Source organism: Aquarana catesbeiana, linkage group LG12, assembly GCF_042186555.1.
Source record: "Aquarana catesbeiana isolate 2022-GZ linkage group LG12, ASM4218655v1, whole genome shotgun sequence".
NCBI classification, from domain to species: domain Eukaryota; kingdom Metazoa; phylum Chordata; class Amphibia; order Anura; family Ranidae; genus Aquarana; species Aquarana catesbeiana.
Window position 1 is genome coordinate 6929386 of NC_133335.1, and position 14308 is coordinate 6943693.

General features: G+C 43.7%; 1 protein-coding gene across 1 annotated transcript in view; it reads left to right on the forward strand.

The window, feature by feature from the left end:
- Nucleotides 1-208: 208 nt before the first annotated feature.
- SULF2 (sulfatase 2) overlaps nucleotides 209-14308 on the forward strand; it is a gene marked incomplete in the record, with an annotated part of 261880 nt that continues 247780 nt past the window's right edge. Inside the window, 1 exon segment of the mRNA XM_073607195.1 lies at nucleotides 209-303.

Genomic DNA, 14308 nt, shown 5'->3' on the forward strand with positions numbered 1-14308 from the left:
AAGTTTATTTTTTCACTCGAGGCGGAGAAGTCTTACAAAAGTGATTAAACTGCAGGAATTTGGGAAATATTTGTGGTTTAGTAACCCTGTCCTTCCCTTCCATGCAAAGGCATATCGGAGGGGAGACCTGACAGCGTTCTCTGTGAGGAGGAGGATTTATGGTGGTGAGATGGTGAATGGACAGGCCCTCCTCTGCTGGGAACATCTGGCAGCTGTGTGCAAACTATCTACTTTTCTCTGATTGCTTCTCAAACAACCAAGCCAGGGAATTGAAAGAATTTGGCGTGAGACTGGAAGGGTGGCGTGTAAACTTTTGGGAGGTAAGTGTTGGCTCCCCTGTACATTAGATAGCTGAAGGTCCATCTGCACTTCTTGGAGGGTTCTGTTTGGACCATGCATAGATGTAAAGTTTGTTGTAGGGCTGGGTCAGAGCAAGGCCTGGCATCTATGGGCACCTGTAGACATGTACTGCCAACCAGTGACCATGTCTGACCTGTGTTGGCATGTCCCTGTGAGCCTCTAAGCACCCTGTGCGTGTCTTCACCTAAAATCGGTCAATCAGTCTTCAGAGAAGTCAATTGTGACTACATCGCTAACTGGCTCTCAATATCAGGGATTTTCAGTGGCCTTCTTGAGACCTGGAATTGGTGTCCTGCCGCTGCGTAAATTCACCCGCCCCCAAAGTGCTTTTTTTTTTTTTTTTTTTTTTTTTTTCTCTTTTTCAGAATAAATCTTCGTACCTGCCAGTTCTCTTTTACGCTTCCACCAATGTGCCTGGATGGTTCCCTGCACGGGTGGTTTTTGAGTATTTTAGATTCGCTTCCCTTGTCTACTTTGCTGCTGATGTTTTTTGGTTGGAGGACCATGGAGCTCTACAGGTCCATTTTGTCCCAGGAATAGGAAGAAGTGTGATAAGAACTCATTCTCCCACAAATAAATGAAGAGCCCCATACCGGCAGGGTTTATACATGGCAGCCAGCGTAAAAAAATCCTGCTGGTCTGATTCCTCTTCAAGAAAGTCTACAGTTGGTGGTGACCAGATGTGCCGGGGACAGTCTTGCACCTTGGGCCTCAGTCCTGATGATGCTGTGTCCAGGGCCATGTCCATGGGTCACAGTGTCCCCACTATTTTAATAATGAGCACAGCGAGTGTACAGACCCAGGAACTCAGCACAGGGATGGTGAGAACCCCTCATAATGGGCACAGCGGGTGTACAGACCCAGGAACTCAGCACAGGGATGGTGGGAACCCCTCATAATGGGCACAGCGGGTGTACAGACCCGGGAACTCAGCGCAGGGATGGTGGGAACCCCTCATAATGGGCACAGCGGGTGTACAGACCCAGGAACTCAGCACAGGAATCAGGGGAACCCCTCATAATGGGCACAGCGGGCGTACAGACCCGGGAACTCAGAACAGGAATCAGGGGAACCCCTCATAATGGCCAAAGCGGGCGTACAGACCCGGGAACTCGGCACTGGGATGGTGGAAACCCCTCATAATGGGCACAGCGGGTGTACAGACCCGGGAACTCAGCACAGGGATGGTGGGAACCCCTCATAATGGGCACAGCGGGTGTACAGACCCGGGAACTCAGCACAGGGATGGTGGGAACCCCTCATAATGGGCACAGCGGGTGTACAGACCCGGGAACTCAGCACAGGGATGGTGGGAACCCCTCATAATGGGCACAGCGGGTGTACAGACCCGGGAACTCAGCGCAGGGATGGTGGGAACCCCTCATAATGGGCACAGCGGGTGTACAGACCCAGGAACTCAGCACAGGAATCAGGGGAACCCCTCATAATGGGCACAGCGGGCGTACAGACCCGGGAACTCAGCACAGGGATGGTGGGAACCCCTCATAATGGGCACAGCGGGTGTACAGACCCAGGAACTCAGCACAGGAATCAGGGGAACCCCTCATAATGGGCACAGCGGGCGTACAGACCCGGGAACTCAGAACAGGAATCAGGGGAACCCCTCATAATGGCCAAAGCGGGCGTACAGACCCGGGAACTCGGCACTGGGATGGTGGAAACCCCTCATAATGGGCACAGCGGGTGTACAGACCCGGGAACTCAGCACAGGGATGGTGGGAACCCCTCATAATGGGCACAGCGGGTGTACAGACCCGGGAACTCAGTACAGGGATGGGGGAACCCCTCATAATGGGCACAGCGGGTGTACAGACCCAGGAACTCAGCACAGGGATGGTGAGAACCCCTCATAATGGGCACAGCGGGTGTACAGACCCGGGAAATCAGCACAGGGATGGTGGGAACCCCTCATAATGGGCACAGCAGGTGTTCAGACCCGGGAACTCAGCACAGGGATGGTGAGAACCCCTCATAATGGGCACAGCGGGTGTTCAGACCCGGGAACTCAGCACAGGGATGGTGGGCACCCCTCATAATGGGCACAGCAGGTGTACAGACCCGGGAACTCAGCACAGGGATGGTGGGCACCCCTCATAATGGGCACAGCGGGTGTACAGATCTGATCCACCAAACACCGTATTTTCAGATTTGTCTGCTGAAGATCCAGGGGGTATAAAGTGAATATAGAAACAATCCTCTTCAGGAAATAGTAATATGTGAAGGCGATGCCCTCAGAAGGAAGAATCTTAATGTAAAGTTGATAAGCTTCCAAAATCCTTTCAAAGATTTTCTTCCTGGGGCTGTGGGCTATGAATGCACAATCCAGAGATGTTTCAGCTGCTGCGGCGTGCCAAGCTGTCAGTCACTCCATGTCTGCTCTATCGGAGATTTCTCTCTCCTGGCTCGGCAGGCAGATTGGGAAGAACGGTAATCTGCAGATATGTAGTTCAGTGTAAACACTCCACATACATTATTCATCTCTGTAATGTGCCATCTGTCATAGATCTGGTTGCGTCCTGTTAACAGTTTTTAATTATTGTAAACAGACGGGGGGAAGCGTGTGCAGAAATGGTGGAGCCCTGAATAATACATTGGGGCTCAATGATGGACAACCAATGAGGGGGCCTGCTTCATACAGAGCTTCTCTCATGGACAGTTTTTAATTTAATTACATTTTTTTCCTGTTATCTGCTGTTAGTGACAAGCGGAATACACCTGTGGTTTTTGGTTTTGAACAACATCGAGTGAACATTGTCAAATTTGGGTATCTTATGTCTTTAAAGCGGAGTTCCACCCATTTAAAAGTCAGCAGCTACAGAAAAAACTGTAGCTGCTGACCTTTAATAATCGGACACTCGCCTGTCCCACCGTCTAGCGATGCGGGTGCAGGAAGCCTCGCTCCTCTCCCCCTCCTCTCCACCAGCATTCTAACTGTGGGCGCCCGGCTGTGGCTTCACAGCCCGGTGTGCGAGCCGCGCTGTGAATGACAAGGCAATCTTTTGGGACCTGTGACGTGTCCCAAAAGATGGGAGGGAGGGGGGGGGGAGGCAATCTTCCTTTCGGCGCCAGGGGAGAAATTGGGAGCTGGGTGCCTCTAAAAACAGGGTACCAGCACCCCCCCCCCCCCCCAAAATAAAAAGACATGCCAAATCTGGCATGTCGGGGGTCACCAGCACTTAAAGAAGAAGTTCCGTGTTTGGGTGGACCTCCGCTTTAATATGCTTCTTCTTGAGCCACTCCTTTGTTGCCTTAGCGTTATGGTTTGGGTCATTGTTTCGGCAGAGAGCAATTGCCAGTTAAAGCGACGCAGTGCCGTAGCGAAAAAAATGGCGCGGTCAGGAAGGGGGTAAATCCTTCCGGGGCTGAAGTGGTCAAGGTCTGGAGACTGGCTAGGCCACTCCATGACCTTAATGTGCTTCTTGTTGAGCCACTCCTTTGTTGCCTTGGCGGTATGTTTTGGGTCATTGTCATGCTGGATGACCCATCCACGACACCCATCTTCAGGGTTCTGGCTGAGGGAAGAAGGTTCTCATCCAAGATTTTACAATACATGGCCCCGTCCATTGGCCCTTCAATGCGGCAAAGTCGGCCTGTACCTTTATCAGAGAAACATCCCCCAAACGCAATGTTTCCACCTCCGTGCTTAACTGTAGGGATGGTGATCTTGGGGTCATAGTCAGCATTTTTCTTCCTCCAAACCTGACGAGTCCACCTCCTGAAGAAGGCACATGTACAGTCATGCCAATGAACATTTAAGTGATTCAGAGAAGTATTGGGAGAAAGTGCTGTGCTCACGAGATCGAAAATGGCGAAAGAAAAATGCTGACTATGACCCCAGGAATACCATCCCTACAGTCGAGCACGGAGGTGGAAACATGGTTCGGGGCTGTTTCTCTGCTAAAGGTACCGGCTGACTTTGCCACATTGAGGGGCCAATGGACGGGGCCATGTATTGTAAAATCTCAGATGAGAACCTTCTTCCCTCAGCCAGAACACTGAAGATGGGTCATGGATGGGTCTTCCAGGCCTGACAATGACCCAAAACATACCGCCAAGGCAATAAAGGAGTGGCTCAAGAAGAAGCACATTAAGGTCATGGAGTGGCCTACAGTCTCCAGACCTTAACCACTTCAGCCCCGGAAGAATTTTCCCCCTTCCTGACCAGGCCATTTTTTTTGCGATACGGCACTGCGTCGCTTTAACTGACAATTGCGTAGTCATGCTCCCAAAAGAAAATTTTTGTCTTTTTTTTTTTTTTTCCCCCACAAATAGATCTTTCTTTTGGTGGTATTTGATCACCTATGCGATTTTTTTTTTTTTTTTTTTTTTTTTTTTTTAGATCTTTTGCTCTATAAACAAAAAAAGAGCGACAATTTTGAAAAAAACACAATAATTTGTACTTTTTGCATAATAAATATCCAAAAAGAAAATTAAAAAAAATGTCTTCATCAGTTTAGGCCGATATGTATTCTAGAGGTCGACCGATATGGGTTTTTCTCTGGCCGATGCCGATATTTAGAAATCTCGGCCGATATGTGATGCCGATTTTTTTTTTTTTTTTTTTCCTTCATCTCATAAAATTTAACAGTTAGACCCCTTTTACACTGGGGCCTTTTTCAGGCGCTTTTGGGCTAAAAATAGCGCCTGTAAAGTGCCTGTAAAACGGCTCCCCTGCAGTCTGTGATATCCTAAGTGCTTTCACACTGAGGTGATGCGCTGGCAGGATGTTAAAAAACAACAGAAAATTTTTTACATTTAAACATTTATTAAAACAAACCTCCAATCAGTTCACTTGTATGTATAATTTAGATTAAAAAAAATATATAAAAAAAAAACCTATCTTAAAAATAAATACACAAAAACAGGTAATCAAAACTTTTGGACGAAAAAAAATGGGCTAACTTTACTGCTTAGTTTTTTTTTTTTTTTAATTTATTAGTGTATTTTTTTTTTTAAAAATTGCGTTTGAAAGACCGCTGTGCAAATACCGTGTGACATAAAATATTGCAACAACCGCTATTTAATCCCTAGGGTCTCTGCTAAAAATATATATATATATATATATATATATATATATATATATATATATATATATATATATATATATATATATATATATATATATGTGTATGTTTGGGGGTTTTAAGTGATTTTCTAGCAGAAAATACAGGATTTTTACTTGTAAGCAACAAATGTCAGAGTCTTTAAATGGTTAAACTGAGAACTTCTACACACAGGGAGTTCAGCTCATTCAGAAGTGTAAACATTGTATCAATTCAGGTTCTTTTTATCAGATTTGGCTGCCCAGAGAGGGAAGAGAAGTGCTTCACAGAAGAATACAGGCAACTTGTATTGACTTCAGAAGTCATTTGCAAGTCACGCTGAGTTATATCTGCATTTTTTATCGGCACAATCGGCCGATGCCGATTAAGAAAAAAACACCAAATATCGGCCGATATATCGGTCGACCTCTAATGTATTCTACATATTTTTGGTAAAAAAAATCGCACTAAGCGTATTTTGGTTTGCGCAAAAGTTATAGCGTCCAGAAAATAGGGGACAGATTGCAGGGCATGCAAATCGGCTTCGGGACACGCTGCAGGCACGCACGCCCCTGCTACAGCATCTTACAGCCATGGTCCTAATAAGTGGTTATATACTGTATGAGAATCACAATTTTTTTGCTTAGAAGATAGATCACGATTCTCTTACGATTCTTGCGGCATAACATCATCTTTCACATTAAAATAAAAAAAATTGGGCTAACTTTTCTGTTTCGTTTTTTTTTTTTTTTATTATACATTGGAGTGTATTTTTTCCCAAAAAATTGTGTTTGAAAGACCGCTGGGCAAACCACAGTGTGACATAAAATATTGCAGCAATTTACATTTTATTCCCTAGGGTCTCTGCTAAAATATATATGTAATGTTTGGGGGTTCCAAGTCATTTTCTAGCAAAAAATATTGATTTTAACTTGAGAATTAAGTGTCATAAAAAGATTTCGACTTTAAGTGGTTAAACTTCCTGCATTTACACTTGTTAGAAAAAATACAGGCACCTGCCAAGTTTTTTTTACACACAGGTTATCCCTTTGATCTAAGAAGGAAGAGTTACAATGTTTCATGTTAAACACTTGGCAGACTGCCTGGATGTTTTCTTTTGACAGCTGTCTCTCCGCTTGTTATATGAAAGAATCGGCAACCTCTGCAATAGAGATTGTCAGGGGGTTGAATTGAATCACGATTTTTTAATGATTAATTGTGCAGCTCTAATATACTGTAGCATCTCTGGACCACCCCCCCGCGGTCACTATATCTGCTCTCCCCAGGAGCCTGCAGTCACTATATCTGGTTTCCCACAGTACACAGAACATGGAAATGTATTAATTTTAGTAAATATAAACTGCTAAATACCTTTTCTCAGCAGTATATAGCAGTCTTGTCTCATCTGGTTAAAGTTTGTAGGATGAGTTCTATGAGGCTGCAGGACCCCTGGGGGGTGGGGGGGGGGTGCTCCAGAGAAGGCAACAGACTAAACTTCAGCTTTACCTATGACCACATACAATGGAGCACTTTCCCTTACTTGTCTGTGACAGCTTGTAAGAACAGACAGTGACAGCTTCAGAAGCAGTAATGGCACATTGCTTCCTATTTATAAAGGTGGTAATTGGTGTTTTTGCTGAAATATTGTTTTCCTTGGTGTTGCCAATTTAGAGCGTAGCCGCGCGCACTTTCAGTGCCTGTCATTTATGGACTCCGGTGGGAAGGACTCGGGCAATTTAGGTTCGCAGACACAATAACTGTCACTATAATTGCAATCCTATTTCATGATTTTATAAAATAACAAGACAGTTACACAGTAACCGCCAGTTTATAAGGACTTGCATGGTTTATGTGACAAATAATCCCTTCCCCATCTAAACCAATAATAATCCATTTTCCAGGTGAGGAGGTTTGTGTAAAGATTGGTATTTTCTTTGTAAAATGTATTGAAATGTTTTTATTTCTACACTTCGTATCCTTTTAGTTGTTTTGATTTCTGCAGTATGTATCCTTTTGGTAGTTTTTGATTTCTTTAGTTTGTATTCTTTTTAGTTGTTTTGATTTCTGCAATTTGTATCCTTTTAGTTGTTTTGATTTCTGTAGTTTTGTATCCTTCTATTTGTTTTGATTTCTGTAGTTTTGTATCCTTCTTTTATTTGTTTTGATTTCTGTAGTTTTGTATCATTTTAGTTTTGATTTCTGCAGCTTGTATGCTTTTTAGTTGTTTTGATTTCTGTAGTTTGTATCTTTTTAGTTGTTTTGATTTCTGTAGTTTTTTTTGTGCTTCCCTTTTGACATTGCAACTTTGTTTATTCAACTTCTTCTTCTCGCCTCTTCTAAAGCGGAGTCTGTCCTATTCTAAGGGGAACTACTTTTCCCAGCATACCCTGGCGGGTTTCTCAGCGGTAGTCCCGATTCCTTTTATTGCTGAAGTAGGTAATACTTCAAACTTTTGTAAACTTGTAAAAAATGAAAGGATCGCTCTGACAAAGCCGGCGGCTTGGGAAATGTGCCAGCCTCCAGTTAAACCCCTTGTCTAGTTTTATTTTCTTCTTCCCGAGCGGTGTGTAAGTAGGCCATGGGCCTCCTCTGGGGTCTGTCGGGGTTTTGCCAGAACTTATTAAGTTTGGATGTTCGAGAGCAATTAATACATGGGAGAGCGAAGCGGAGGGCTGTGTCTGAGCGCGGGATGAGGATGGTTTCAAAGGGAACGCGGGGTCACCTCTAGTTCACACAGAATTGCCAGCGCTGGGGATTTCGCCTTTCTTCCACTTTGATCTCGGGGCTTTTCATAGTCTCTAAACTTTTGCATAGGTAAGATCTCCTCCGGAGGAAGCCCGGGGATTGCGGTCCTAGTGAAATGCCTAAGATTTCTATCGTCTGAAAGAGAAAACTCTGCTTGATGGAATTTTGTGCTGATACCCAATAAAACCTCTTTGGATACAGCCGCCTGTTATCGGCCTTCTCCATCAAAAGCCTGTCATCCTTTTTTTCCACCAGTCTTCCCGTTCTCCATTCATTCCGGTCTCCTTAAAGGTGTGCGCTAATCAGATCTGGAAATGTAACCTTTCAAACATTTCAACATGTCACTTCATCTTCTGCCTCCCGTTGCCCTTCTAGTGAGCACCCTTTACATTGCCAGTCTCTTTATTTTCTGGATGGCCATGCATGAGATGTCGGGGGTCTTCCAGTTGGGTTTCTCCTGACTATTTGCAATTATATATGCTTTATAAATAATAAAGGGGGTCCAACCCGCTACTAATAAGGGGGACCTAATAAAGGGGGTCCAACCTGCTACTAGTAAGGGGGACCTAATAAAGGGGTCCAACCCACTACTAGAAAAGGGGGACCTAATAAAAGGGGGTCCAACCCTCTACTAGCAAGGTGGATCTAATAAAAGGGGGTCCAACCCTCTACTAGCAAGGTGGATCTAATAAAAGGGGGTCCAACCCGCTACTAGCAAGGGGGATCTAATAAAAGGGGGTCCAACCCGTTACTAGTAAGGTGGGCCTTATAAAGTGGCTGGTGAATGTGTGTGTGAAGCTGCTGCTTGCATCCATGTGTGTCCTACACGAGACTCAGACAAAGACAAGGGATGTGTTTGATGTTCCGCTGCTTAACTCAAATACTAAAGTGCACATGAATATTATAAATATTATATTAATCCATCAAAGTAATAAGAAACCTTACAGATTTGGAGAAGATCTGTAAAGAAGAGTGGACCAAAATCCCTCCTGAGACGTGTGCAAACCTGATCACCAACTACAAGAAACGTCTGACCTCTGTGATCACCAACAAGGGTTTCTCCACCAACTACTAAGTCATGTTTTGCTTGGGGATCAAATACTTATTTTACTCACTGAACTGCAACTCCATTTATAACATTTGTATCGTGTGTGTGTGTGTTTTTTTTTTTTTTTTTTTTTTTTTTTTTTTTCTGGATTTTTCCAGATGGCTTTGGAGCCACTGCAGGGCCCCTTCGTCAGGCAAGTGATCTTTTCTCCACTAGCCAGAATCCAGGCATACTCCTATGGTTTGAAATGGGTTGCCATATAATGAGGGCTGCTGTATAGGGAGGGAGCTGTACGGTTTTATAACCGGCCACAGAAGAGAATACATCTGTTGTGAAATGCTAGCAGATTGCAGGAGGTGGTCAAAGCCTGTTGGAGGAGAATGCTGCATGACAACATATGGGGGACCGAGATACTGCTAGATAATGTGCATCCGGAAAGTATCCACAGCGCTTCACTTTTTACACATTTTCTTTATATTACAGCCTTATTCCAAAACGGATTCAATTAATTATTTTCCTCAAAATAATACAAACCATCCCCCCTTAATGACAACGTGAAAGAAATATGTTTGAAATCTTTGTAAATGTATTAAAAATAAAAATTTTAACCGCTTGCCGACCGCCGCACACAGATGTACAATCGGCAGAATGGCACGGACAGGCAAAGTGTCATGCCTGTACGTCCCTTTTTCAATTTGCCATCTAACGGGCGCTCGCGCACTGCCACGCACCCGACGCAGGCTGCGGGAACTCGATGTTCTCCGGCAGCCCCCGTTTGCAGTGTGGAGAGGCAGAACGGGGAGGTGCCAATGTAAACAAGGCATTTCCCTGTTCTGCCTAGTGACAAGACAGATCTACTGCTCCTTGTGACCGGGAGCGGTGATCGCTGTCATGTCAGTGGTAGCCCATCCCCCCCCCCCACAGTTAGAATCACTCCCTAGGACACACTTGACCTCTTGATCGCCCCCCCCTAGTGTTTAACCCCTTTCCTGCCAGTGTCATTTATACAGTAATCAATGCATTTTTATAGCACAGATCGCTGTATTAATGAGAATGGTCCCAAAATGGTGTCAAAATTGTCCGATGTGTCTGCCGCCATAATGTCGCAGTCACGATTAAAAATCGCAGATCGCCACCATTACTAATTAAAAAAAAAAAAATAATAAAAATGCTGTAAATCTATCCCCTATTTTGTGAACGTTTTAACTTTAGCGCAAACCAATCAATATACGCTTATTGCGTTTTTGGTAAAAAAAAAAAATATGTAGAATACCTTTCGGCCTAAACTGAGATAAAAAACATATATATTTTTTTTTTTTTAATATTTTTTTGTGGATATTTATTTATAGCAAAATGTAAAAAACATTGCTTTTTTTTTTTTTTTTTTTTTTTTTTTTTTTCCAAAACTGTTGCTCTTTTTTGTTTATAGCGCAAAAAAACACAGAGGTGATAAAATACCACCAAAAGAAAGTTCTGTTTGTGAGGGGAAAAAAAGGACGTCAATTTTGTTTGGGTGCAACGTCGCCACGACCGTGCAATTGTTAAAGCGAAGCAGTGCCGAATCGCAAAAAGTGCTCTGGTCAGGAAGGGGGTAAATCTTTCCAGGGCTGAAGTGGTTAATTTTACGCACTGTACGTGTATACGCCGAGCAGGACATGTAGGAAATAGTTTGTTCTCTTCCCTGTTCACCCCCCATACATGTTCAGTGCTGTGAAGGAGAACGTAGTTCATCAGTCAGGATGTGAACAAGCCCTGACAAGAAAACGTTTTGACAGCTGCTGCGTCACAGGAGACTGCAAGAGACTGCTGCAAGCTTATGGAAGAGAGCGCTGCTTTACTACAAGAGACTGCTGCAAGCTTATGGAAGAGACATCTGCTTTACTACAAGAGACTGCTGCAAGCTTATGGAAGAGACATCTGCTTTACTACAAGAGACTGCTGCAAGCTTATGGAAGAGACATCTGCTTTACTACAAGAGACTGCTGCAAGCTTATGGAAGAGAGCACTGCTTTACTGCAAGAGACTGGTCAGCTGCAGCCAAGTTACAGGACAATGGCTGCCATGTTGAAAGAGGCTGATGGAGTGCTGCCCTTTATACAGGAGGTGGCTAGATACTGCCATCATTTTTTCAAAAGAATCTTTGAATACTGAGGCTGAAAATAGACTGCTGCACGTTTGCCGGGATCGGCTGCAAAAGACCAATTATGGGCTGCTGCCTTTTTAACCACTTCAGCCCCTTCCTGACCAGGCCGTCGTTTTTTGCGATTCGCCACTGCGTCGCTTTAACAATTGCGCGGTTGTGTGACATTGTATCAAAACATAATTGACATCCTTTTTTTTTCCCCCCACAAATAGAGCTTTCTTTTGGTGGTATTTGATCACCCCAGCGATTTTTGCACTATAATGAGCGACAATTGTGAAAACAAAACACATTTTTTTACTTTTTGCTACAATAAATATCCCAAATGTAAAAAAAAAAAAAAAAAAAAAAATTCTTCCTCAGTTTAGGCCGATATGTATTCTTCTACATATTTTTGTTAAAAAAAATTGCAATAAGTGTATATTGATCGGTTTGCACAAAAGTTATATCATCTACAGGGGATAGATTTATGGCATTTTTGTTTTTTTTATTATTACATTTTTTTTTTTTTTTTTTTTTTACTAGTAATGGCAGATTTTATTTTTTTTTCCCCTTTTAATCAAGACTGCGACATGGCAGTGGAAGAATCGGATACTTTTGACATTATTTTGGGACCATTGTCATTTATACAGTAAATGACACTGGTAGGGAAGGGGTTAACACTAGGGGGGCGATCAAAGGATTAAATGTGTTCCCTGACTCTGTTCTAACCGACTTGGGGGGGGGGGGAGACCGATCGTTGTTCCTATATACTATAGTTGTTCCTCTCCTCTGACAGGACGTGGATGTGTGTGTTTATACACACAAATCCCCATCCTCGCTCTGTCAAGAGCGATCGCGGGTGCCCTGGTGGACATCGCGGCTTTTTAGGGACGCGGCGGCACGCGAGCCCCCACCTACCTTTTTGTGCCCCCTTAATTAGTCGGAGCCATGCTTCCAGTTCAAAGTATTATGCCTTTGATCTCCTAAATGAACACCAAGTCAGTGGAATATATTTCCAGTCTCCTGGTCTTGGTGACCCCACAACTTGGTGACCCACCAGATGCAGGAAACATCTAGGTCACCATTTCTCATTCCTTTTAACCCCAGAGGAACCCTTGGGGAATCCCTGCTAAAATGTATTAACCCGGGTCAGGGAGAAGAATGCTCCTTACACTGGTTTTTAGTGGGAAGAACGTTCCTTACATTGTTGATCAGTGGGAAGAATGTTCCTTACATTGGTGATCAGTGAGAAGAATGTTCCTTACATTGGTGATCAGTGGGAAGAATGTTCCTTACATTGGTGATCAGTGGGAAGAATGTTCCTTACATTGGTGATCAGTGAGAAGAATGTTCCTTACATTGGTGATCAGTGAGAAGAATGTTCCTTACATTGGTGATCAGTGAGAAGAATGTTCCTTACATTGGTGATCAGTGGGAAGAATGTTCCTTACATTGGTGATCAGTGAGAAGAATGTTCCTTACATTGGTGATCAGTGAGAAGAATGTTCCTTACATTGGTGATCAGTGAGAAGAATGTTCCTTACATTGGTGATCAGTGAGAAGAATGCTCCTTACATTGGTGATCAGTGAGAAGAATGTTCCTTACATTGGTGATCAGTGGGAAGAATGTTCCTTACATTGGTGATCAGTGAGAAGAATGTTCCTTACATTGGTGATCAGTGGGAAGAATGTTCCTTACATTGGTGATCAGTGAGAAGAATGTTCCTTACATTGGTGATCAGTGAGAAGAATGTCCCTTACATTGGTGATCAATGAGAAGAATGTCCCTTCCATTGGTTGATCAGTGGGGAGAATGTTCCTTACATTGGTGATCAGTGAGAAGAATGTTCCTTACATTGGTGATCAGTGAGAAGAATGTCCCTTACATTGGTGATCAGTGAGAAGAATGTCCCTTACATTGGTGATCAGTGAGAAGAATGTCCCTTACATTGGTTGATCAGTGGGGAGAATGTTCCTTACATTGGTGATCAGTGAGAAGAATGCTCCTTACATTGGTGATCAGTGGGAATAATTTCCCCCTTGAAAACCGCTCAAAAAATCATTGGTGTCATACTGCTGGCTCTGTCCAGTGGTATTGGTCCTAGAATTATGCAGGCACCATCAGATGGGAGGTCAATCAACTGTGACTCAAGGAACCCCTCGACACCTCTGGAGGAACCATAGCATTCATGCAACCTTGGTTGAGAATGGCTGCTCTAGGCTGTTGAATGATGTTGATGTCACTCTCTCTGTATTTCCTATCCTATTCTCTCCTGACCTCTAAGGCCAGCCATAGATGGAGCAATTTTTTTTTCCTGCAACCAAGCTCTATGACCCTATCAACACAGTCAGTGTTGACAGGGGAATCCCTCCTGCCGAGCAGCTTGCAATAATTGCATGTAAAAACCATCAGGCTGGTTGTACCCAAGTTGATTGATCGATCGACCAACTTGGGTACGTTCAGCCTGCTCATCCATGGTTCGAATCTCGGCTGGTTCATGTCCCTGTCACTTGGAGGAACAGTAATGATCCCACCATGTAGTATTTTCTGAAGCTAAATCCTGGATTCTGCTGATCACCGGCTGCCAATACTCGTTATTTGTCATCTTCTCCAGTTTCTGTTAATCAGCTCCAGCGGTCTCAAAGCTAATCAGCATAACGATGGGGAGTCATCAATCCTCCCACTGCCTCTTCTTTTTTTTTTTTTTTTTTTTTTTTGTCATATGCATCATATTTGTGGTTTTTGGTGATGAACAAACTGTCATGCCGAATAAGTTCAGTTGTACAAATGGTAATAGAAATCAAATGGTATTCTGTTGTCCGGGGACTGGAGGAATCCCACAAGTCCGCTCTGGGCTTAAAGTGTGTGTGTAAACCCTGACTCAATTTTCATTATATTTACCATCTTGTCTCCCTGTATATAGTTTCCTTAAGCAAATAGTTGTTTGTGAATCTGTTGCAGATTTTTCT